The sequence below is a fragment of the Petaurus breviceps genome, unplaced genomic scaffold (genome assembly GCF_028583685.1).
Source record: "Petaurus breviceps papuanus isolate PSGF00001 unplaced genomic scaffold, PetGlider_PUasm1.0 90294, whole genome shotgun sequence".
In the NCBI taxonomy this organism is placed as follows: Eukaryota; Metazoa; Chordata; class Mammalia; order Diprotodontia; family Petauridae; genus Petaurus; species Petaurus breviceps.
In genome coordinates this window covers 1,165,916-1,189,749 of record NW_027187208.1, presented here as the reverse complement: position 1 = coordinate 1,189,749, position 23,834 = coordinate 1,165,916, and the positions used below count along the sequence as shown (strand labels likewise).

At 42.0% G+C, this 23,834-nt stretch overlaps 1 protein-coding gene and 1 pseudogene across 3 annotated transcripts in view; both read left to right on the top strand.

The window, feature by feature from the left end:
• ILK (integrin linked kinase) overlaps positions 1-23,834 on the top strand; it is a 491,171-nt gene that overhangs the window by 51,169 nt on the left and 416,168 nt on the right. The gene's annotated exons all lie outside the window — the stretch shown is intronic.
• Positions 11,509-12,872, top strand: LOC138176895 (thioredoxin reductase-like selenoprotein T; annotated as a pseudogene).

Sequence of the window (23,834 nt, the reverse complement as noted above, 5' to 3'; positions counted from 1 at the left end):
TGGGGACAGGGAAATAATAGAGTTAGGCCTATGCATTTGAGTATTATTTTACAACTTGTGTGAAACATGGATTGGAGAAGGGAGAGACTGGAAGTAGGAAGATTAATTAGGAGGCTTTTGCAAAAGTTCAGGCAAATACACAGCCATTTTGTGACTATGTGAATGCTGTCATTTACTGTCTGTTGCTGGGTCATTCATGTTATTAGTAAGGGACCAGAGCACATACTCTGTAGAAGAGGGCCTAGTTCCGTGGAAAGGTCCCCAATCCAGAAGATAAGGGAAAGGGGAGGAGTTCCCCTAATTATCTATTACAATACATATATCATTGTTTTAAAAACAATGATTATTTGAATATGTTTTTATTAAAATAATTTTTTTTTCTTTGGACCCTTGGGCTCTGAGTAATCTATTACAGATGTGGGAACCTCAATCTAGAAAGACCCTGTCCTTGTCCCATTTCCTTTCTATCTCAATGGGTTTGAGAAGTAAATGAAAACAGATGGGATTCATGAAGGGCCAATATAGGAGAAGCACACTAATTTAGAACAGTTAGACCTAGCACAGACAAGTGAAGGACTATATACAAGCCGAATTTGTGATACCATCAGGCTTGAGGCCAGGCCTCTGTAGCAGAGAACACATAGAAAGGATTTGCATTTGGCCTTGAACAAATGCTAGAGGATATAATCATGGGAAATTGAAGGGAATCTGCCTTCCATTAGAACTTTAGAAGTAGGGTATATAAATATGGTTCTGAGAGTTGGCTTACAGACATGACAGAAAAGGCAGAGGTCGGATTGGATGGTGCCTTTGATCCTGCCTTCTAGTACTAGGTATGACTTAAAGGTGTAAATAGGCAACACTTACATCTCTGAAGATCTTGAATAAAAAAAAGAAACCCACCCTTTTTATTCTCTGCAGGGCATTGCTATCAGAGGTAGGGCCCTGGAATATTTGGAATCAGAACCACAGAGCTTATCCCTTTAGTGCATGTTTATAGGATTATAAAATGAATGAATGAATGATAAGCCATTTATTAATCACTGACTATGTACAAAGCAATGAGGATGCAAATAGAAAAGTGAGATAATCCCGTTCTTTAGGCACTTGCAATCTAATAGAGGAAATTAAATGGAAAAATTATGGAAAAGCCCAGTGGTTCGTAAGAAGCTACAGGAAATCAGGTGGTAATAAATATTCTTTAGTTCTATTTCCATTGATAAAAATCATAGATTTAGAAATAGGAGGAACCTTAGAGACAATATTGTCTGACCGGGGGTCCTAATTTGATAGATAAAGAAACTGAGGCCCAGAGAGGTTAAGGGACTTGCCTAAGGTCACACAGTTAGTACATGATAGAACTGCAATTCAAATCCATGTCCTCTAACTCCTTTTCACTATATCACACTAATTCGTGGTTTTGTATTAACCATTGCTTCATGAATATTTTTCTTCTCATAATTGTAAAGCCCTTAGCACCGCACCTTGCACATATTGAGTACTATATGAATGTTAGGTATTATTGCTGTAAAGTCTAGACATCAGAGATTTTGTCTTCTTGTTCTCTTGATTTGTCTATTCTGTATAACATCTGGTTCTTATTAATGTTACACAAAATGCCCAACTATGGATTATTGGTGATTGATCTAGATTCTTCTGTCCTAGTGATCATTGGTCCCATAGATTTGGTACAGATGGAGTCTGGAGTGGGGGAAGGAACTGGGGAACAGTGAGGCCTTTGGTGGATTGATATTCGGTTTACAAACCAGGCCTGGGATGCCTTTGCAATGCTGTTGGACTCTGGAGTCTGCAACATGGCAGGGTCTCAGAGGTCCTGGGGTCTCAGTGCTTTTGGAAACTAAGGTTGACTATCTGAGGCCAGAGGCATGATTGAATCTGGGTTGTAAGGTGGTCTGATGTTATGGGGCCCAGGTAACAGTGGGGTTTGGAAAATAACAAGTGCTGGACTCTGACATAGACTTAGAAGTTATAGTGCCTGGTTGATGACACATTTTGGAAAATGATTGGGTCTTGCCTGAGATATGTTCTTAGAGACTATGGAACCCAGGGTAGGGTGGAAATTTTAGAGATGACATGTTCCCAAATATTACAATATCTGGGTAATGATATGATTTGGAATGTGGCAGAGCCTGGGCTTTGTGGCACTATCCCAGTGGATATAAGGCCTGGGTAGTGATGGGACATGAATATGGGCCAGGATGATGACAAGGTACGGTGGGAAAGAATTTGGACTATGATGGGTCCTAAATCTGTGTAGGAGTCTGGGATGTCCTGTATTTGGGGCTGTAACAGGTATCATGAATAGCTAGCTTAGGAAACTGTGCAGAAGAGATGGGCTTTGGGCTTTCCCATCTGGCTCCATACGCCCTAGAGACTCCCGTGGGTGGAAGTTGGGAAGGAGGGAGGAGGGGGTGTTGAGGAGTTTGATAATCCTGTCTCCCCTTGGCTTCTCCTTGAGCAGACTCTCACCTCACCTGGGGCCTCTACTTGGTCCAGCCCCTGGGACCCCCTTGCCACCTGCCCCTGACTCTGGGAAGTCAGACTTTATGTTAGACTGTACTGCCATCTGCTGACAGTGAAAGAACATGAACTCATCATGAGTGATGGGGTGTGGGGGTGGATTGGGAAATAAGAGGGAGTCGTAGATTAGGTGCTTTGGGTTTGACTTGCCATCCCCAACATGCTTTCCCCATACTACCTAACCCAGGTTGGGTGAGAGGCACCCTGCACCCATGGCCCCTTCATATCAGTGTTGTCCATAGCCAGATTTCTCTCTCTCAGTGCTGGATCCTCACATCCATGACTCCCCCAACTCAAAGAACCCCATGTTCAGGGTTTCTTCACTCGGGTCTCCACATATATGGGCTTCCATGACTCAGGATTCCCTTTGGGCAAGAGTCCTCCTAAGAAGCTCCCATTACCAAGATCCCCTTCCTTAGAATACCTAAGGTCAGGTCCCCTCACTCAAAGCTCCCCTATATGCAGGATCCCCCACCTTAGAATCCTCAGAGCCAGGATCCCCACATTCTAAGTTGCTGTAACCAGAGCCTCCTTACTCAGGAGTCTTCATAACCAAGGCCCCCTCATTAAGACCCTTCTATAACTAGAGACCCCTGATTCAGGGTCCTCACAGCCAGGACCCCCTCACTGAGGGTCCTATATAACCAGAATCTCCTTACTTGAGGGTCCTCACATTCAAAGCCCCCTCACTGAAGGGTCCTCTATAACCAGGGCTCCCTCACTCAGGGGTCCTCACATTCAGGGCCCCCTCACTGAAGGTCCTCTATAACCAGAATCTCCTTACTTGAGGTTCCTCACATTCAAGGCCCCCTCACTGAAGGGTCCTCTATAACCAGGGCTACCTCACTCAGGGGTCCTCACAGCCAAGGCCTCTTCACTGAGCAGGATCTCTAAGACCAATCCCTCCCAAATCAGTCAGAATTTCTTAGTCTCATGATGCCCCCATTCTTGGGCTTTTCTTGGCCAGAGTCCTCTCAATCAGAACTAAGCAAAGCCAGGGCTCCTCAGGCATCCTTAAAACCAAGATATCTTTATCCCAGGGCTGACCCACTCCATGCCCCATTACTCCAGGGTTCCCCACAGTCAGAGTCCTCTTACTCAGAGCTCCCTATGGCCAGGGTCCCTTCACTCAAGGTAGGGGAAGGGAACAGAGGGGAGATAAGGGGTCCAGCATTCATTAAGTGCTTCACACTCTGCTAAGTACTTTATGAATATTATCTCATTTGATCTTTAGAACAACCATTAGTAATAAAAGTAGGTGCTATTATTGTCCTCATTTTACAGTTGAAGAAATTAAGGCAGAGAGAGTGTAAGTGGCCTACCCAAGATCACACAACTAGAAAGTGTCTGAGACTGAATTTTAATTCAGTTCTTCCTGACTCTAGGCCTAGAACTCTATCCACGTGCCACCTGCCTGCAGCACAGTTTGTGACCTGTCACAAGGCTGTCCATGTCCAGGGATCCTTCACTTTAGACCTTCTGTCAGGGAATCCCCTCCTTTAGGGCTCCCTACACCTAGGGCTTTTTCATTCTCACCCATCATTTCCCACCACCAAGGATCATTCTAAGCTTTTCATAATCTAAGTCAACCCAGGAAGGTCCATAGCCAGGGCCTCCCACATTCTATAGATGCCCACATTGAGGAACCCTCATTTAAGGTTCCTCCTGCCCAGAATCATGTAATTCTGGAATTTTCTTATTCAGGATTCCCCATGTCCAGGATCCCCTTACTCAAGGTTATCCATAAACCAGCATGCTCTCTCATTCAGCATTCCCAACCACTGTCAGCTCTAGTAAACTTGAGGTCAGAAAGGTGAAAGGGGTGGAACTGGGGGTCAAGAGGCTGCCCTGATCATCTGTTTTCACCAAAACCTAGTCAAATTCCCGTTGCTCCTTGAGCCAGACTTCCCTATCCCCCTCAGAATTCCCAGGGAGACAAATGCTGAGCCCTTTTGACAAGGGAATTCTCATTCCTATTTCCCCTCCTCTTGGGTCCCCTTCAAATTGGTGGCTGCAGCTGTGGTCATAGACAATTAGCAGGAATGGGTCATGTAGAAGTAATTGGTATAGCCTTGGGGACTCTAGAAGTCCCCAGTCAATGTAGAGAAGTGATAATTCTGTAAGGGCCAGGCCTTGTGCCCTCTGAGTCCTTCAGGAAGTAAGGGAGATGTTTATAGTATCACTTTTTGAATGGCTCCTGTCTTATGATGAAATACCATTGAATATTGTGCCCTTCTAATGGGGGCACAATGCCTCCCACCCCTGTCCTTATATCCTAAAAGGAAAAGGTAGAAGGAGGCAAAGGGAAAATATGAACCTTGACTGATGGGGGAGATAAAAAGGCAGATAGAATGATGGTGATATTGGTGATGGGAGGGAAATATGACATGGTAGGAAGTTAATGAAGATAGATATAGCAGCCCTTCAGCCCTACATATAGCAAGGGTCTGATGCACAGGTAAGGGCATCCTGACTCCCTACACAGACCAGAACTTTGCCTATTCTCCATTCAAACCTTTATTTTGGGAGCCCATCAAGATCTGTGGGAATCATGATAAGGGAGTTAGCAAGAAAAATTTTAGTCTAGATATCAGGAGGACTGTCTTGATAATGTTTAAAGATAGTATCACAGTCTCACAGACAGAGATAGTCGAGTCCTTTGTCTATAGAGTTCTAAGAAAAAACACCTATCATGGTGTGCTCTTGAGGAGGGGAGAAGGAGGGATATGGGGCTCTATCTACCTCTCTCTGGTTCTGTATTGCATCTCTCAGTCTTTTGGGGGTTTTATTTATGCTTTTAGTTTTTTACACCATGATCATTTCCTGACTTATATCGTCCCCCTCCACCTACCACCACTGAAGCTTCTCTCTTAAAACAAAGAAAAACTGTTTAGCAAAACATATCGGCCATATATACAAAACTTCCTACTCAAAGCCCTCTGTCCTACTTCTGAGAGGAGAGAAACGTGTTTCATCATCTATTCTCTGGAACCAAGATTAGTCATTGCAATTAGGGAGAGTACAGCTGACTTTTAATGATGTTTTTACTTCCATTATTGCATTCACTGTGTATATTGTTTTCTGGTTCTGCTTTCTTTTCTCTGAATTAATTTATACAGGTCTTTCCATGTTTCTTTGAACACTATATATTTTTTATTTCTTACTATGTAATAATATTCCATTATATTTATATACCCTAATCGTTCAGTCATTTCCCAGTCAATGAGGAACCATTTATTTCCAGTTTTTTTAATTGTCACAAAAAGTATTGCTATGTTTATTTTAATACATATGAGACCTTTCTGCCTTTGATCTCCTATATATAAAGAACATTCATTTCTAAAAGCAGGGGGATAAGGCCTTATCCCATGTAGAGATTTATTGTTCCATAAAATCCTTTACAGAGGCTTATTATTCTGTGAATATAGAGGTTAATAAGGTGTGAGCTATAATTGGGCCTGATAGTTGATGAGACCTGAACTTGGGATCTGGAATGTGCTAGAACAGGGGATCTAAAGGAGTCTTGGTTGAGGAATCTAGTGCTGAGAATATTGTATGTCTCAGTATTGAGGACTAAGGTTTGATGAGATCCAGAGAGGTGACAGAGATGGGATCTGGAAGATATCTATCTAGGGTCTGCAATGTAACAGAGTATAGGAGGTGGGTATAATCATAGGGGCTAGGAATGACGAGATCAGGATCATGGGGGTAGGTACAGAGTAACAGGGGAGCAGGTTAGATAATGCGGACTGTGAGGGGGCCTGGCTATGTCACTAGCTGGGGGGAGGGGAACATGATGCAAAGTATGGCCAAGCTCTTAGGAATTGAGAATTTCAGTTCTTCACAATAACAAAAATGGGCATTTATATAGCATTCAAACTTTACCGAGTTCTTTGTGTACGTTAGCTCATCTAATCCTCTAACACACCGTAGGAGGTACTCCTGTTACTTTTAGTTAGGTTCATTTTACAGATGGTGGAACTGAGGCTCCATTGAACCTAGGTTCAGTGCCTTGCTTAGGATCACGCAGCCAGGGGATGTCAGGTGTTGGGAGTTTTGAACAAGGGCTTCCTGATGCCAAGTTTGGCACTTTATCTACTCTACCTCACTGTTTCTCAATGGGAGAGACAGAAAAGAAGACATTTAATCTGGAGAAGAGACAGAGTAGATATGATACAGGAGTTATCTACAAATATTTAAAGGGCTCTCATTTGGAAGAGGGATTTGATGTGTTGTTTCATCATAGGACACAAAACTAGGGGAAAACACAGGAGAATCACAGACAAAGATTTCAGTCAATCAGTCAGTCAGTCAGTCAATAAGCATTTTATTAAGTGTTGCCATATACCAGACACTGGGACACAAAAAGAGACAAGACAGTCTCTCCCTACTCACAAGGAGCTCACAATCTATTGGATTTCAATCACTTAATCAATAAACATTTATTAAGCACCTACTATGTGCCAGGCACGTGATAAGTGCTGAATTTGGGCTCTATATAGGGAAAAAACGACTGGGATTGGAGCTGGAACCATGATTTAATTAAAATAGGAAACTACTAGCTAAAGAAACCTTACCAATATAGTTACAAGTAGGTCCAACACCTACTTTGCAATTTAGACTCTTGGAGAGTTGCCTAGAGCACTGAGGTTAAGTGACTTGCCCAGGGACACAAAGTCAGAATGTGTCCTAGTCAGTCAATAAGCAGTCACTCGGGACCTACTATGGGTCAGGCACTATGCTAAGCACCAGGGATACAAGAAGAGGCAAAAGACAGTCCCTGCTCTCAAGGAATTTACCATTTAATGGGGGACACAGCATGCAAACATGCTATACACAGAATGAATAGCAAATAATTACCGGAGGGAGGCACTAGAATTAAGAAGAGTTGGAGGTTTCCCGTAGAAGGTGGTATTTTAGCTGTGAATAAAAGGAAGCCAGAGAGGTCAGTAGTCAGAGCAGAGGAAGGAGAGTGTTCCAGGCATGGGGGGACAGCCTGAGAAAATGCCCAGAGCCCAGAGATGGAGCATCATGTTCTTGGAACAGCCAGGAAGCCAGTGTCACTGAATCAAAGAGTGTATGTCATACAGTGTGAGAAGACTGGAAAGGTAGGAAGGGGCTGGGTGATGAAAGGTTTTGAATGCCAAACAGAGCATTTTGTATTTGCTTCTGAAGGCAATAGGAAGCCCCTAGAGCTTATTGAATAGTAGGTGACAAGATCAGGCCTGTGCTTTAGGAAATAGGTTTAATGGATGAATGAAGGACGGATTGGAGTGGGGAGAGACTTGAGCCAAGACATGTAAGCAAAATATCCTAAAACTCAGAGTTGTACCAAAGTGTAATGAGCTACTTTGGGAGACAGTGGATTTCCTATTCCTAGAGTTTTTCAAGTAGAAACTAAATGACTATTTGTCAGGGTCATTATAGGGTAATTGTTGATGTTCCAATATTTAATGACCTTCAAGTTTCCTTCCAACTCTGAGATTCTGTGATTTTGTTAGTTTAGCCTATGATAGTGTCTGTGCTGCATGAGCCAAGACTGTGAGGAATTCTGGGAAACAGAAGTACTAGGGCAGAAATAAGGCTAACTCTTGTTCCTGTAAATTGGTGCAGACTTTGGCATGTCAACAACTCAGAAGTTGCTTAGGGGACTAAGCATACAGGTCTGGGTCATTCTATCTGGTTCCCCACACCTCTTGAGACTACAGCCAGGAGAGGCCAGATAATCCTTCCTCCCTTTGGTGTCCTGCGGAAGCCTCTGCCTTCGTCTGGGACTCCCCACTTGGCTGAGCTCTTAGCCTACCCCAGGGACCCCCTGCCACCTGCCCAAAGTCTCAGAGAAGTCAGACTTGATGTGGTGCTGCACTGCCATCTTCTGGAAGTGAGGAGATGTGACCTGGTTGTACCCAGAGAAGCAGAGCAGACAAGCCGAATTGAAAAACCGGAACCCCAGAACAGGGGCTAGTGTCCCCTGAATGCTTTTCAAATGCTCTCTAACCCCACCTGCATGAGAAGCATCTCCTCCAACAGGCCACTCTACAGCCACAATCTCCTCATGTTAGGCCTGCCCAACTCAATATTTCTAATTAATATTTATTGTCCATAGCTGGATTCTTTTCCTTCAGTGCTGCAGGGCACACCGCCCCCCCTTCCCCCCCCCACACACACCACTCAAGGTGTATGGAGATATGTTCAGGGTTTCCTCATTCAAGACTACAAATATATGGGCTCCCCTCATTCAAAGTTCCCCATAATTATATTCCTGTTATTTAGGGTTCCCCCTAAGGATTCTATCAGAGCTCCTCATTACTAAGATTCTCCTTGTTTCATAACTCTCTCAGTCAGGGGTGCTCACAACCAGAGCCCCCTCACTGATCCCCATCTCTATGACCAGAGCCCTCTCACTCAGGGCCCCTCACTTGGCCCAGAGCACACTTGAAGGTCAGGATTCCCTTATTCTCAAACTTCCCTAAGTCAAGGTCTCCTTTAGGGAAGAGAACGGCATAATTATTAAGCACTTACTATGTACCCTAAGCACTTTACAAATGTGATCTCCTTTGGCCCTCACAACAATCCTGGGAGATAGGTGCTATTTTTATCCCCATTTTTTAAGATGAGGAAACAGTTAGAAAAAAGTTTAAGTAACTTTCCTAGCGTCATCCAGCTACTAAGTGTCTGAAACCAAATTTGAACTCTGGTCTTCTGTCCATGGTGCTACCTACAGGCCTCAGGGGGGCCTGATATCTATAGCGTCCTCAGAGTTTCCTATTACTATGATTATATGATGATAGAATTAGAGGTGGAAGGGGATTCAGAAGTAATATCTAATTCCTTTCTCATTTAGCAGATGAAGAAACCAGACTCAAAGGGATGAAATTACTTGGCCCTACTATAGTCACATGAGTGGTGGTACTGGGATTTCAACCTGGGTTCCTGAGATTCCCAATCTAGTACCTTTTCCCACCAGACCATCCTGGAGTACAGATTCCCTTACTCAGTGTTCCCAAACACCACAAATCTTCCCATTTAGAACCTCTCATCCTAACAAGTAAGAGTCTCTTCACTCAGGGCTCCCCATGATGAGGGTTCCCTTGCTCTGTTGGACTCATAGGGCTCATAGGATCTTGAGTTAGAAGGTTCTCTAGTTCAGCTCTCTCTTTTTCAGATAAGGAAAGCGAATCCTAGAAAGGTCAAGCGATCTACTCTTTGTCACAAAGGTATTAATTAGTTGGCAGAGCTAGAATTCAAACCCAAGCCCTCTGATGCTAAATTCAATGGTCTTTCTATTATACTATAATAATTTCTGTAGAGTTCCCTATGTGACTCATTCATGAGTCCCCATGGTCAAATCTTATCCAATCTTATCCTAGGTCTCGCCACACCATCCTAGTCTGATAGCTCAGGATCCATTATTGTGTCCCTTTGTTCAGGGTTCTCTAGAGAAAAGACTCCTCACTTCTAGGTAGCCCCTGTTTGAGGGTTCTTCTCAGTCAGGGCCCTGACCAATTTAAGTTTCTTGGACGCAGGACCTCTTCACTTGGTGCTCCTGGTAGCTGGAATTTCCAAGACCCCTCGCTCAGTCCCAACAGTCTCCAGGTCAGCAGGAGCAGTGGGGAGATACTTAGGGTTGCTGAGCTTGGCTATATGTGGTTACTGAGGACTAGACAGATTCCCACTGCTTCCTTAGTCTGATCTTTGCATTCTCCTCATAGCTTCCATGAAAGTAACAGCTAAGCTCTTTGGAGATGGTGCAATCCTCTCTCTTCTTCTGTCTAAGCTCCCAAATCCTCTTTCAGATAAGATGCTGTAGCTTCAGTCACAGCCGATTAGCATAAGTAGATCTTATGGGATAAATGAGTGTAGCTCTGGGGTCTCTACAAGTTAAGAGAATTACAACTCTGAAAGGGTCAGATCTTACACTCCCCAAGTCAATGGTCTAATTACTAAGCTCCTCCATACCTTAGCCCCTATCTGATCCAGATTCCATCATACTCTGTATCATCATCATTAGTAGCATTTACATAACACTTAAGGTTTGCAAAGTACTTTACAAATATTATCTCATTTGAGCCTCAGGACAAACTGGGAGGTAGTTACCATTATTATCCCCATTTTACAATTGAGGAAACTGAGGCATACTGAAGTTAAGTGACTCATCCAGGGTCACATAACTAACCTAGTAAGTGTCTGAGGTCAAATTTATATTCAGGTCTTCCTCACTCCAGGTGCTTTATATCAGACCTGAGGTGAAATTATAATTGAGGTGCCCCTCTCAGCCTGGTTCATCATGCCAACCCAACCCCATATCAGGTCTTTTCTCTTCTTCCCTTTTCTGTGTCCTATTACTATAGACCCTAATATGCCCAGAGTCACATCACGGCCTAAATTTATAGTTTATGATTAAACAAATATTTATTTTGTAGAATCAAAGAACTCAAAATTATCTATTGTTTATCCAGTTTATTCCCTTGCTTCTAACTAATAATAATCTCTCCCCACACAAAGAAATAGGATTTTCTCTGGGCTTTAGGGAACTCAAAGGACCCTCAACTTTCTGTATGTGTATGTATATGTGTGTGTATATATATATGTAATATGTACATATATACACATATACATATATATATTTCTGATGTCTAATCTAAATTCCTCTTGCTGACTTTCCTTTTGCCAAACTTCACTCTCCCCTTCCCCAAACTAATGCATTCTACCAGATTAATCTTCCTAAAACACTATTTTCATTAACATAGCTCCAATATTCACTAACTGTGTGAGCCTGGGAAAATTTAACTTCTCTGAGCCTCAGTTTCCTCAGCTGTAAAATAAAGACTAGATTATCCTTTAGGCTGCTTTAAGTTCTACAACCTATGACTTCTGAACTTTAGACTCCTTATCTGCAGAATGGAGCTAATAATACTTCCACTAGTCAGTGTCTGGCTGAGCAGCAGCCGCTGCAGCACCAAGATGATGAAGTTCTTGCTGCTCCTGCTCATGGTGGCGGTGCTGCGGGGCTAGGCCTCGGCTGACATGGTGGCATGCTGGGCAAGCAGCTCAAGATGCAGCAGGCCACAGGGCCCCTGCTCAAGTTCTAGATCTGTGTTTTCTGAGGCTATAGGAGGGTGTTTGAGGAGTACATGCGGGTTATTAGCTAGCAGCACCCAGACATCTGCAGAGAAGGAGAGAATTACCTCCCTCAACCAGTATATAGACACATAGCATCTTTCCTGTCGGTCTTCAAACTAGTATTAATAGACTTAATAATTGTTGGCAAGGATCCTTTTGCTTTCTTTGGCATGCAGGCTCCAAGCATCTGGCAGTGGGGCCAAGAAAATCAGGTCTATGCGTGTATGATGCTTTTCTTCCTAAGTAACATGATTGAGAACCAGTGTATATCAACAGATACATTTGAGATAATGCTAAATGATGTACCAGTATGGTCAAAGCTGGAATCTGGTCACCTTCCATCCATGCAGCAGCTTGTTCAAATTCTTGACAACGAAATGAAACTCAATGTGCATATGGATTCAATCCCACATCATTGATCATAGGCCCATCTTTCAGCCCTGAAAACTCTTTTGCATTAATGGACATTTTCGAGAGCAGCGTGGTTGGCACCAATGAAAGCCTGTACTGAAGATAGCATACTGTTAGTACAGACCAGATATTTTATTTGCAGTCTCGTTGAACTTGGAAAACCTCAGTGCAAGACAGTTTTTCAGTGTTGGCATGTTTTAGAATACTGCACATTCATGTCGTGCAATAATACTGTATAGTTATATTTTTTAAAGGCTTAATTCAGTCAGTTAATTGTTTTAAAATGCAGGCATTACTACTTGTAACTTTATTTCTTAGTCATGTTGGAGTGGGGGAGAAGTGGCAAATTGAGTTAATATCTGATTTTTTTTTCCTTGAAAGATGTCTGTTACATCTGTTGTGATTTTATATGAATTTGTGTTCTTTCTGTAGTTTAAAATGGATATTTGAGAAAGTAGCTGACATTCCCAAGTACTTTACAACAGTCTGTCAGAAACATCTCTAATTTGGTTATGTCCTATTTGTATGGTTTTCAAAATATTGCAAATTGTGAACAGTGCATGATACTAGATTATGAAAAGAAAAAACTCTATCCTGAGTACAATACCATTTTTGTCATTACAAGAGAACTACTCAAAGACCAACCACTTTTTAAATCCTGTTGTCTAGCTCAAGTGTCTTGCCTTGATCAGTCTAATGAATTGATTAACTGGGCCTTTATACTTATCCTAAATATAAAACTAAGCAAATTTAAGTTAAATAAAAATTTTCATTTTCTGTGTAAAAAAAAATAATAACACTTACTATCTACCTATAGGACTGTTGTAAGGAGAATATTTTAGAAACCTTGAGATGGTTATCCTACTTCATACATTTACTAGCTGTGTGACCCTCTGCAAGTCACTTAATTCTCTGAGGTATAGTCTGTAAAATTTAGATAATTAAAGCACTTACCACACAGGGTTTGTTTTGAGGATCAAATGAACTAATGTACAAAAAGTCCTTTGCAAATTGTAAAAGAGTGATATCAGTGTCAGTTACAGCTATCTAATTTTTTATTTGTACAAAGTCATCACAAAAATGCACCTCCTTCCATTCTTTGCAAAGGGCAGGGGGCATAGGGAGCATATTTAGGTGTGGAGAACTTGCATACATGTTTGATGAATTTGATTAGTTTTGCTGAACTGTTTTTTTTTAATTATTTTTAATTCTTTATTACAAAGGATCCCTTGGGGGTGGAGGAAGATATTGAGAAATGAAGGAGAAAAATAATTTTAAAAGACTTGAGAAGGGGTGGCTAGGTGGCACAGTGAATAGAGCATCAGCCCTGGAGTCAGGAGGACCTGAGTTCAAATCCGGCCTCAGATACTTGACACAATTACTAGCTGTGTAACTTTGAGCAAGTCACTTAACCCCAATTGCCCTCCAAAAAGAAAAAATAATAATAATTGGGCAGCCAGGTGGCGCAATGAGTAAGAGTGCCGGCCCCGGTGTCAGGAGACCTGGGATCAGTTCTGGCCTCAGATCCTTGGCACCCACATAAAATAACTAGCCTTGTAACCTTGAGCAAGTTACTTAACCCCAATTGCTTTAAAAACAAACAAACAAACAAACAAATAAATAAATGAATGAATAAATAAATGAATGAATGAATAAATAAATAAATAAATAAATAAATAAAAAGACTTGAGAATTCTGATTTAGCGTAGTGACCAGTCACCCAGGTGACAAACCATGCCACCTACCTCCTGACAGAAAGGCTGATGGACCCATGGAGAATGAGATACACATTTTTGGACATGCCAAATGTGTGTTTGTCTTGTCTGTCTATATTTATTTGTTGTAAGTATTGTGTTTTTTCTTTTTTTTTTATTGGAGGAAGGATAGGGAGGACTTAGAGGAGAGATGCCAATATAGTGTGACAAGAAAAGAAAAGAAGGAAAGAAGGGAGGGGAGGCAGCATGAAAGGAAAGAAGGAAAAGGGGTTATTAAAACTTTTTTAAATACACAGATGTGAAGAAGACAGACAAAAAGGACAATTTTGAAAGCAACATGTCAAATTAGTTATACACTTTTTTTTAAAAAGTAAGCTGCACATACTGGAGGTTTATACTGTCATGTGGAACCCTTATTTTCTGTAGAATTTGTACATGGAAATGTTCTTTTTGTTGGCATTCATTGAGTTCATAATTTTTAAAATCACATTTAAACAAATTTTAAATTATTTACAAAAATGAAATTGATAAAAATTAAAATTTAAAGAACTGTCAAAATCTCCCTTCTCCAGTAACATTGATCAGCCACTTTCACCTGAACACATCAACTCCCTAGAAATAGAATCCATCCTTTAAGGCCCAGAACAAGATCTATGTCCATGAAGCTTTCCCTGCCTATTCTAGCCTATTCATCACACCTCCCTCTGAATACCTTAAGTGGGGATTCTTAACCTGGGATCCTTGAACTTAAAAAAAAAGGATAACTATATTTCAATACAATTGGTTTCCTTTGTAATCCTATGTATTTTATTTTATGCTTTTAAAAGCATTATAATGAGGAGTCCATAAATGCTTCATCAAATTGTCAAAGGGGTCCATGATACAAAGAATAAGAACCCCTGACTCAGTGACTCTTTTCTACGTCACTTAAGCAATCAGTCAATCACTACCCTTGTATTGAGTTCCTACAGTTGAATACCAAGGAGTAACTATGTTTCTGCACTGCTGACTTTGGGGTCTAGCTCCCAAACATCTAAAGATAATGCTGCAATCAGGTCAAACATGATTACAAGAACCAATTGTCAAATTTTCAATGTGAGCATTTATATCTCAAAAACCAGCAGATGTTACAAATCAGGACTTGATTTGTTGTTTCTTTGATTGTATAGACGGAAAAAAGTGATCTAGAAAATGTTAACAATACAGATTAAATTTAGTGTGTAGTGGGTACACTTTTTCCTCCCAGGAGAGGCTTTGGTTAAACATATACTACCATATCCCTATAACCATCAAGCACCAGACTGGATATACATTCTACTTCAGAAAGGCTTTCTAAAGAGGGCACACAGAAGTAAAAGAATCAGGCCTGTACCATAACAGAGTCAAGACGCTGTAACTAAGAAAAGTACACCTAAAACATTCTCAGGCCTCCCAAAAATAGTCACTAGAGGCAGGATGTTTGTTGGAGAGAAGCCTTAAATAATGAGCAAGGAGCTGGGCGAGAAGGGCCGGGCGGGGCGGGGGGGGGGAAGCCAGAGAGATGTCGAAGGGAAAGGGTGGCTGTAAAAGTCATGTCCACAATCCAAAAGGAATCCTTTGGGAGGATATACCCTAACTCTGAACAATGCAAAAGTCACCAGATAGGAAAGCTTGTGAGAGTAGGAGGAAGTGCATTCTTCTTGAAGCAAGCAGAAGGCTATGCATGGGGCTATTGCAAGTCTTCCTTTCAAGGTCCCAGTGTTGTGGTTTGAACCCAGGAACGCCAAAAACTGTCGAGGTCAGTTTCATGATATGTTATGGTGGAACCATCTCAAAGAATTCAAAGTCAGACCACTTCTAATCCAAGTATAGGCATTTATTGAGATTGACGCCTCTCATGAAGCAGGTTAAATTCCAAGAGGAACCAGCAACTTTAGAGAAAGCAAGATGGATTTTTATAGGATAAAGATGCAATTACATAACAGAAATTTACATAGAATAGAGGAATATCATTAATATTAAAAAGGCAGGAGGAGTTTGTTAAGGGATTAGGTAATGGAGGAGGGGTCCCATCTATGGTTTGGTGGTTAAACGTTCTGGTCATTCTGCCCTCCAACTGGATAGCTATTGTGGTCCTATCTTGGGCTAGATGGATGATGTGATTGTGCCTGAATACAATAACACATGTGTTTCTGTGGGTATGGCTCTGGGGGTAGTGACCAGGTAGAGGCAGTAACTAGGTTCCCATCATATGGACACACCTGCTGTTTCTGTGGGAACTAAGAGTTCTGGGACACACCTGTTGTTCTAGTGAGCAGTGAGGCATATTCAAAGAAGTTAGGATATTGGGGGGGGGGTAGGTAGATACAGTGGGCCTGCTGTTCACTAGGGCCAAGCCTATAATGAAGTTAGAATATTGGGGCTGGGGTCAGCTTTATTAGTATCCCATCACCAGGGCTAAACCCTTGGCAAACAAGACAAATATATTATGCATAGCCCCAGTGCTCCGGGGCAGGAAAGAAAGGGGTGCAAAGGCCTAGGCAAAGGGGAAGACTACACAAAGTGTCAGGAGCAAATTGTATTTCAGTAAATGACCTAGTCAGTCAACAAGCATTGATTAAGTGATCTGGGTGTGCCAAGCACTGTGCTAAGGACTGGGAGTGTTGAATTCAGAGACTGGGCTTGAGCAAGTCTTCTTGGAGGTTTAGAGAGCTGAGTGAGGTGGCAAGTAAACAAGTGGTATTCAATAAACATGTTTATATTCTTGGATTTCCTGTGTAGTTTGGTCCTTCTCCAAGGAAAGTCTTGACCCAAGGGTCTTATTGGCTTCAAGGGAAAGAAGAGAAGTGGCATTTCTTTGTGTTCCTCCCCCTTCTCTCCCCTTCCCACATCTAGTCACACCTCAGTAGTTTTAAGATATTCACTGCTTTCCCACTCCCAGGGAGCTAGACTGGAGAGAACAGAATTTTAAAAGGGCATTTACTTAACAATGAATCGGGGTCTGTTTTCCTTTGTATGACATAGTGGAGGGAACACAGGTTTCAAGGTCATTTGGTCATAGAATCCCAGAAAAGGAAGAACATCATTTCTAGGCCTCAATAGGAACCCCTCTTCAAACATCGATGACAATTGATTGTTCATCTTTCCCTAAGGGCCTCTATAGTGAAGGTAAACGTAGTATCACCCCACAAAGCAGTCCAGTCCACTTTCGGATACTTCTAAATGTTAGGGGTACCTAAATGGCAAAGTGGATAGAGTACCAGGCCAGGAGTCAGGAAGACTCATCTTCCTGAGTTCAAGTATAACCTCAGACACTTACTAGTTGTGTGACCCATTATAACCCTGTTTGCCTCAGTTTCCTCATCTGTGAAATGAACTGGGGAAGGAAATGGCAAATACTCTGGTATCTTTGCCAAGAAAAGTGCCCCCTAGCTGCCTCATACCAGCTCCTCCCCATCACTGCATCACTGGGGGTGGGATTAGCCCTCAGGAGTCAGGAGCAGTCTTTAAGAGTTGGAATTAGCCCTCAGGAGATGGGCCCTCTCCCTGCAGGCTGGCTGAGCACCATACCCAAAGGTCAAACAAGGTTCAAACATCGGGGGCCACTCAGACTGACTGTCCCTGAGGCTGACTTTGCACAATACCATTAGATGGTTTCAGAACTGACTAGCCAGATACAAAAGCTAATGGTTTAATCTCACATTGGTCAAAAGTCTGATGAAGTATCCAGGCATCTGGGTTTGTTCCCATGCTGCTTAATATTTTTATTAGTGACTTAGAGAAAGGCATAAGTGGCCCGACTATCAAATTTGCAGATGACACAAGGCTAAGAGGAATGACTTAACAACATGGATATAAATCAGAATCCTTAGAGCTTGACAGACTAGAACATTGACCTTAGTCTTAATAAGATGAAACATTGAAATCTATACTGAAAAGATATAATTCTAAGGAAAAAAGAACATTTCCAAATTACAATCCAAAGGAAAAAGTGATGGATTTGAAATCAGAGGATTCAGATTCAAATTGTGCCTCTGCTGTCACTACCTATATGGTATTGCTCAAGTTACTTAAATTTCCAGTTAACTCAACTATAAAATGAGAGAGTTAGACCATAGTTGTTCAGTCATGTCTGACACTCTGTGACTCCATTTGGTGTTTTCTTGGCAAAGATTCCAGAATGTTTTTCCATTTTCTTCTCCAGTTCATTTAACAAATGAGGAAAGGGAAGGGCAAACAGGGTTAAATGACTTGCCCAGGGTCTCACAGCTAGTAAGCTTCTGAAGCTTGATTTGAACTCAGGAAGGTGAGTCTTCCCGACTCCTGGCCTGGCACTCTATCCATTTTGACACTTAGAGTACCCTAACATTTAGAAGTATATCAAAGTGGGATGGGCTATTTTGGGGATTTGGATACTGGGTTTACCTTCACTAGAGGTTTTTGGGGAAGGATGAGTGATCATTTGTCATGTTACAAAAAGGGTTCCTATTTAGGCCGAGAAATGATGTCCTTCCATTTCTGGGATTCTATGACCTTATGACCTTGAATCCTGTGTCCCTCCACTATGTCATTGTAATGTAATGCCAAAAGAAAGGCAACTTCCCAGGTTCAAAATACCAGCATAGGTGCTCTCCATTTTATTCAGTGACCAACCAAGAACAGAGAAGATCAAAACATGACATCATTCCAAATACAGCATTTACTAAATGTGATTAAATAATCTCCAAGGACTACCCCACCCCAGGACCTTCCAATCATTCAATCAATTACAAAGTCTCTGTTCTAAATACTTCTCCACCCCTAGGCTATACCTTAATTAAGTCCACCACAAAGCCCCTCTTCTCAAATGGAGATTAGTTTCCAAACATAAGGTCAAAAGTTCCCCACCCCTGGATCACAATTGAATCTACCCCAGAGTTACATCAAGTTTAAACACAGCACTTAATACCCAAATGGAGGTCTTTTCTTCATCTTGACAGAGGCAAGTTCTCAGCAATCTTAGTTCCTGGGGAGACAAGGCTTAGCAAGGCCATAAGATACATTGCCAGTCCCTTCATGAATTCATCCTCTGTCTGTAGAACAGTCCTAGAACCCCTGAGCACATTAGCAAAGCCCTCTCCCAGGATTTCTATAAACATACAACAAGAAAATCCTTCTTCAGGGCTTCTGAACCAACAGAAAGGCTCCCAGACCCCTGCAACAACAGCACTGTCCTTCACCAGTGACAGTATTCACTCTGTCTGCAGGACAGTCTCCAGACCCCTGCAACAACAGCACTGTCCCTCACCAGTGGACAGTATTCACTCTCTGTCTGCAGGACAGTCTCAGGGCTTCTTAACCAAATGCCAGGTTCCAGGACTTCTTCAACAGGACAGTCTTTCACCAGTGGACAAATCTGGCAAAATAACATCAAAACAGACAGACAAAGTACCAGCAAAACAGCCATGTCTCCTCAGTCCTTGGCAGCTCAGGGGGCAGGTCTCAAAAGTCCAGGGCAATTCAAAGCGGCCACCAGCAATTCTCTTAGCCTCTCTCTCTCCACGAAGTGCTGCTTCCAAAAAAGATCTTCCACCTCTCTCTTGTCTCTCCAAATCTACGTCACCAGCTCCTCCCAGTTCAGGACTTTCTTTTCACATCAACAAGTCCAGCCCACAGGTGGGATTTACAAGCTCTGGGTTTTAACACAATCAATTTGAAAACCAAGCCAATACAGGGGAATCTTTAATTGCCATTACTATCACAGTCATACAATGGAAAACAGACCCTGATTCATCGTTAAGTAAATGCCCTTTTAAAATTCAGTTTTCTCCAGTCTAGTTCAGTGGGAGTGGGGAAGCAGTGAATATCTTAAAACAATTGAGGTGAGACTGGATGTGGAGAGATTGTTGTTTGTCCTTCCTGAAGTCAGAGGAATGGAAAGAAGGGGAAGGAACACAAAGAAATGTCACCTCTCTTCCTCCCCCATGAAGCCAACGACAGTTAGCCTAGCGGCCTCTAACATCTCTTGCAGTTCTAAATCTGTGACCCAGTTTCCACTCTGTCCAATTCCCCACCCAATTGATTGTTCATCCTTCCCTAAGGGCAGAAAGCATTTTAGGGGGAAAGGCCCTTAAATAGCAGGGTTAAAGATTTAGAGCTGGAAGGGACCCGTGAGGAAATTACAGTCCAGAATGGTTCATTGATGTGCCCAGGTCACACAGTTATCAAGAGGCAGGGTCAGAAATTAAACCTGCTCCTCTAGCTCCAAAAACAACTACCTTTCCTGGTCTCTGTCCCAGAACTGTTAGGGCCTTCCTTGTGACCTTTGTCAAGTCTTGAAATAAATCAAAAGCAGGAGTTAAGAAATAAAGTCTTTAATTGAGATAACAGAATAGCAAACCTGCCACCCTGGGGGGATATCCAGTGGATTTCCCAACCTAAGAGACCCATGAGAAAGTTTTTATAGTTTTAGGAGGAGAGGGGGAAGAGACAGTATGAGGTAGCTAGGCCTGGATGAGATCCCAGTGGCCCTTGGCAATCTCAGCAAGGAAAACCACTTCTTTGGGGGCAAGGACACTAGAAGCTGAGGTCCAGCTTGAGCTGGGTTCTCCCATCAGGCAAAATCCTTGGGTGGAGGGAAGTAGGGTATGGGTCAGCTCCACCTAATCAAGAGTAAATATCTTAAGAACAGGACTGCTGGGACTTTACATGGAACATTTAAGGGAGTGGCAGTCCACAGCACATTTGGTATTAACAATCTCTGTCATATTAACAATTATGCCACCTATCTACTCTGTAGGGTAATGGTTTGAATGTTTTCTCCCCCAGAGCAGGGCCTGGGTTTTTGTTGTTTTTTTTTTTTTTTTCATTTTTGTACCCTCAGTGTTTAGCCCAGGGGCTGGCATGCAATAGGAGCTTAACAAATGCAAGTAGACAGCTAAATGACTTTTGCATTTCACCAAGAACATCTAAAGCTCCTCCTCTCTCTCCCCATCAAAAAAGGGGAAATCTGCTGAATTTAGTCTTTAAGAGCAAGCAGAAACTAATTCAGGAAGTAACTGTGGTGAACCACTAGGTAATGGTGGTCACCACCAGAGTCAATTCAGCCTTCTGCTACAGGAAGGAAAAGCGGCAGAGTCCATACTGTAAGGTTTTACTGTAGCAAAAACAAAATACAGGCATTGTTTTAGCCAACATGTCAATAACACATGAATCACTTCATGTCTTGATTACTAGCTTGCTAGTGGGTCTGCCTGCCTCAAGGCTCTCCCCACTACAATCTACAATTCAGCCCTGAAAGTCATTTTCCTTTGAAAATACAGTTCTGATTATGTCATCTTCCTACTCAATAAATCCTGGAGGCTTCCCATTACCTTCAGGAAAATATATAAAATGCTCTCTTTGACATTCAAAGCCCCTCCTACCTTTCCAGTCTTCTTACAGTCTCTAAGTCACATACTCTGATTCTGTGACACTGGCCTCCTGGCTGTTCTATAAATAGGACCAAACAGGGCACTCCATCTCCAGACTCTGGGCATTTTGTCTGGCTGAACCGCTGTGACTGGAGCACTCTCCCTCCTCTGCTCTGACTACTGACTTCCACAGCTTCCTTTAAGCCCCTACTAAAATCCCACCTTTATATAGGAAGCCCTCTCAGTTCTGCGCTTTTCCTCTTTTAAATGCTATTGATTCAGAAAATAGCTTGTTTTGTCTTGGTCTTGGTCTGAATGTTGTCTCCCCCATTCAATTGTAAGCTCCTTGAGGGCAAGGACTATCTTTGCATCTTTTTGCATTCCCAGGACTTCTCACTGTTCCTGGCACATAGTAGGCACTTAATAAATGTTTATTGAATCTAATTGAAGTGAAAATCTACAATAACCTTATTAAAAGAAGCCCTGGGAAAAATATGTGCCAAGGATCAGACATGATGTGGTTCCTTGCGTTCTTGATCCTTTGCCAACTGGTCAAATCAGAAAGGCTGTCACAGAAAGGAAAAGTGTGTGTGTGTGTGTGTGTGTGTGTGTGTGTGTGTGTGTGTGTCCCTGCTCTCTCGTTCTTATGTGCTGGTGTACACGTGCCTATGTAGGCATGTGTGTGCTTGCGCACAGGCCTCAAACTTCACTGTTAGCCCACACGATGCATGGCAGTTTAGGAGCAAACAAGAAATATGAGGGAGAGAAAAGTGAAGCAAAAAACTCTACAGAATCTTACAGCCTGGCCCAGTAAGCCCCACAGTCAGAAAGGGAAACTGAGGACCAGAGAGAAGCAATTTGACCAAGGTTGCATAGGCAGAGCTGAGACTAGAATTGAGATCCAATCTAATCTACTTTGATAAGCACTATCCTAGCGATTTAAGAGCCAAAGGTAAAATGAAAAACAGTCTTTGTCCTTAAGGATCTTTCAATATACTGTGGAAATGTAACATATAAAATACATACATATACATGTGTGTGAGTGTCTATGCTGTTGTTTTGTCAATTAGACTCTTGTGACCCCATTTTACTGGAATGGTTTGCCATTTCCTTCTCCAGTATGGTGTGTATGTGTGTCTGTGTGTGTATGTACATTGCATATATGTGCATATATATGCCACATAAGGTAAGCATATGCTTGGTAACTGGAGAAGGAAAGAGTATTAACCGACGAATCAGGAAAGGCTTCCTGGAAGAGCTGGTGTATGAGATGAGCCCTGAAAAATGCTGGGAATTCTAAGCAATTTTTGACAGCTAATTTTTAAAATTTAATCTTGCTTTTTTTCAGTGAACAAAAATCTATTTTCCCTTTCTCTCTTCTCCCCTTTGGGGAGTTAAGCAAAATAATTTTTATCGGCAAGCATTTATTAAATTTCTTTTGTGTCTATGATATTAGCAACTGTGCTATGTGTTGGAGATTCAAAGACAAAGATGAAACAGTCACTTCCCTCAAGGAGTTTGTATTCTGTTGAAGGAGGTTTTTAGGAGGCAGTGGTCGGGAGGGAGGGCACGCCAGGCAGGGGATATGGCCTGTGCAAAGGTGTGTAAGTGGGAGGTGGAATGGAGAGTTTAGGAAATGCCTTGTAGGTGACTTTGGCTGGAACAGAGTGTGTCAGACCAGGTGATCAATAAGCATTTATTAAGCACTTAACTCTGTGCCAGGCAACATGTTGTGTATTGCCTGAAGATTTCCATGATCTTCCTATTAGAAAAAGAACTTGAGCAGCACCTTTGAAAGAGCCCCACATTCAAGTAAGATGCTTTTTGTATACATCAAATCAACCTGAAGACCAGTGGAAACACTTACTAATCTCAGGACACATGGCTCCTTTCCCCCATTTCTAAAGCACATTTACAAAGTGCTTTCCTCACAACAACCCTGTGAAACAGACAGTACAAATAGTATTACTTTCATATTATAGAAAGGGAACCTGAAGAGGCTTAAAGAGAGGAAGTGACTTATCTAGGGTCACACAGCCTGAACTCAAATCCAGGGTTGTTTCCACTTACAGGCTGAACAAGAGTTCCCTGTAAAGCCAGAGGAGGCAGCAGTCACTGAATAGAGTCTTTATCTTCACAAAGGAACACCTTCAGATAATTTCCAGAATGAGATTTCTAGACATTGACTGGGGACAATTTTCCTATTAAAAGTCACTGATAAAGATCACTTGGACATAGAAGTTAATCTAGTTTTTATGAGAGAGTATGACAACAATCCTCATCCCTGTGACCTCAACCACTTAAACCTCTGTCCCACTTCTAGATGCACTTTTTTTTAATCAATCATTTAAAAAAGAATGTACTGCTTTGTGCTTTACTGGCTATGGCTTCTCAAGATAACACAAAGGCTTTTTAAGTTAAATTGGAAATAAGAGGAGGATCATCACTCATAGAATCATAAATCCAAAGCTGGAAGAGACCTCCAAAGCCATCTAGTCCAACCCCCTTCATTTAATAGATGAGTTAAGGAGATTAATGACAAAGTCACACAGGTAGTAAATATTAGAATTAGGTTTTAACCCAAGTAATTTCACTCAACAGCTAATGTTTTTTCCATCATACTATGATGTGAGAGAGAGAGAGAGAGAGAGAGAGAGAGAGAGAGAGAGAGAGA